The 3,029-nt window shown below is 40.4% G+C and overlaps 1 pseudogene; it reads left to right on the forward strand.

Annotated features, from left to right (window-relative positions):
* The first annotated feature begins 1,212 nt into the window (after positions 1–1,212).
* Positions 1,213–1,330, forward strand: LOC145412019 (5S ribosomal RNA; annotated as a pseudogene).
* The last annotated feature ends 1,699 nt before the right edge of the window (positions 1,331–3,029 follow it).

The raw sequence follows: 3,029 nt of genomic DNA on the forward strand, positions 1-3,029 counted from the left end.
GGTCCCGCTGCCTTCTTGTTTTTCGTCTCTGTTACCACTTTTGTCATCCTGTCTCTTGTTATTTTTGGTTTTTCCATAGGAGTAATTTGTTTCTCTATTTTCATTCCCATGTCTAGAAGTTCTCTTAAATTTCTCAGTTGGGACTCCTTGTGTAGTTCTTCCTGCAGTTTTTCCATGTACTTCTGTTTACTATCTTCATTCCATATCTTATTTAATTCATTCTCATGCTTTCTAAATATATTCTTCCAGAAATTACTGATCTCTTCTGCCGCTGGTTGTTCACTTAGTACTTTTCCATCGTCATCATATATCTGAATCTCTTTGTTTGTATTATGTGGTCTTCCTCTTAGTTTGTTTATGTTTTCCCACAGCTTTTTACTTTTGTCCTTTCTTATTTCTTCAGTTTTCTTTATTTCATAAGCCTGTACAGCATCTCTTATTTTTCTCTGCACTTTTTTCTTTTGTTCCATGTATCTCTCATTGAGCCTGTGTTTTTCAACTATGTCTATTTCTTTCCTTTTTTGTCTATTTAGCCTTTTTCTTTCCTTTATGCCTTCTCTTATTTCCTCATTTATCCATGGTGGTTCTATTTTTCTGTAACCCAATCCACTTTTTCTTCTGTATGTTCTCTGGAATATTTGGTCAGCTGCCTGCTTAATTATTCCATTTAGCTCAGTGATGTTATTTATGTTTTCTTGTGATAGCTTTCTCTCCACCTCCTTTATGAATGATTGCAGTGATTCCTCATCAGTCTTATAGTACTTCTGCACTATCCACTGATTTTTAATGAAGTTCCTTTGTCCATTCCCTTTAAAGCCAGCCACCACCAAACTATGATCAGAGATGTCATATTTTTCCTTATTTTCATCTACCTCCATATAAATAAATCTGTCATACAGTACTGCATTCACTAACATGAAGTCTATGGCACTCTTCTGGTCTCCTCGGCTCCAAGTATACAGGCCTGTACATCCCTCATCACCGTTCAGCAGTATTAGGCTGTAGTCAGCCATCCAATCTATTACCATCCTCCCATTACTGTCCACTAAAACCTAGGTGGCCGTTGAAGTCTCCTAAGATCAACAGACCCCATTCTGGATTATGATTTTCAATTTTCTTTTCTACTACAGTACGGATTTTCTTGTTTCTTTCACGGTCTTCTGTCTTATTGCCAGTAGTCATGTAAACCAAAATTATTCTGATGAAAATTCCACCAATTCTATACCACGTTGAGTACACCGCTTCCCGTCCGATCAGCGAAGTTAAGTAACGTTGGGTCTGGTTAGTACTTGGATGGGTGACCGCCTGGGAACACCAGATGCTGTTGGCATCCCTACGTGTCAAGTGGGGTTGGTGGAGGATTAGTGCCCCTCCCTGTAAAACAATTAACTCTAAGCCATTGGCCACCCCGTCTGGGATACATGGCGTCTGGCAATGAATGAATGAATTTCCAGCACATCTTTATGCACTGTTTCTACCTTTTCTAACCCAATCTCTTTGCTCTGTCCATAAGCTATTAGCAGACCTCCTCCTTTTTTATCCTGCCATTCTCTCATTTCTTGGTGGGTCACTATTTTCTCCCTATGCTACTTTTTCTCGTCTGTTTTGAGTTTCTGTTAGGCACAAGATTTCCACAAAATTATGATCTATGAAATTTTCTATTTCGTACTGCTTCGTTTTTGTTAGCCCTTGTACATTCAACAATTTTATCACTACTTGGGGTTTTCCTCTCTCTTCTGACACTCTTTTGACTTTTACTGCTTCTATCTCGTTGCATTTGCCCTGCACAGTTTTCCGTTTTTTATATACCAGCCATTTTCACCGTTATTTCTCTTTTCCTTTAACTCTTCCACCAATTTCCTCTCTTGTTCTCGTTCCTGTTTTGTCATATCCTTAGTTATGAACACTTTGTTTCTCTTTTGGTCTTCTACATCCTTTAGCTTTTTTGCTCTCTTCAAGATTAACCACTTCACTTTTTCTTCTTTCAATGGTCTAGGTGTTCCATTCTCTTGCTTCTTTCCCAGCCTTATTACCTGTTGAATTTCGCTCTCTTTTATGCCCAATGCCACTTTTACAATGTCCTCACATTTCTCTTTGTCTTTCTTTATTCTCTCTTTTGCATTTTCTTGTCTTGATTCTTCAATATTGTACATAACTACATTGTTTTTTCTGTATTTCTTATCTTCCACTTCCTTTATTTCCTCTTTTGTTTGCTTTCCTGCAGTTTCTACCACAGCTGCTTGGTCTGTTGTATCTAGCACTCTGGCAGTCACCTCGTCCACTATCTCCTGCCTCGATTTCTCCCACTTTTTTTCCATATTTTCTATCCTTTTCTCCAATTCTGTATTCTTTTCTTTTAGTTGTTTCACATCGCTTATCATACACTCCACTGCCTCCTTACACCTGTTGCAGAACCACATCATCTCTTTCTCATATTTTCTCAAGATTCTATACAGATCCACAGGAACCTACTGGCATCCAGCATGGAACCAGTATTCGCATCTGTCACACTGTATAGCGTTTTCTCCATCTCCAACCCGTCTTTTGCGCTCTTTGCAGTTGTCGCTTCCTTCTTTTTCCTTTTTTCCCCCCTCAGTTTGGGACTTTCCTCTGTAAAAGACATGCTTGCAGAACTTCTTTTCCCCGCCATGCTTCACTGGATTAACTGATTATAGAAAACGGAATTACTTGTGTATAATAGAAAACTATATATTTTTAAGGGTTAACTAAGCTAACGATTTTTTGTTTTTGTTTTTTCCCGTCATCACAGCCCTTGTGTTATCACTGTTATGAGTCTGGCCACATCTCACGCTACTGCCGGTCTGCAGAACGGTGTGCAGTGGCCCCCATTCAACCACAACCTGCCCTGTCAGGCACTCCGCCACCGTTCACTTTCCCAGCCACCGTGCACCTGACCCCCACTCATCTGAGTTCCCGGAACTGCCCCTACCACCCACGCCACCAGCCCCCACTGACCCCATGGCTGCCCACCCTTGTCTCCTACAATCACCGCAGTTCCAGTGCCTCCG

This window comes from Coenobita brevimanus, chromosome 91 (genome assembly GCF_032717465.1).
Source record: "Coenobita brevimanus isolate Jiangsu-jjx chromosome 91, ASM3271746v2, whole genome shotgun sequence".
Taxonomy (NCBI): Eukaryota; Metazoa; Arthropoda; class Malacostraca; order Decapoda; family Coenobitidae; genus Coenobita; species Coenobita brevimanus.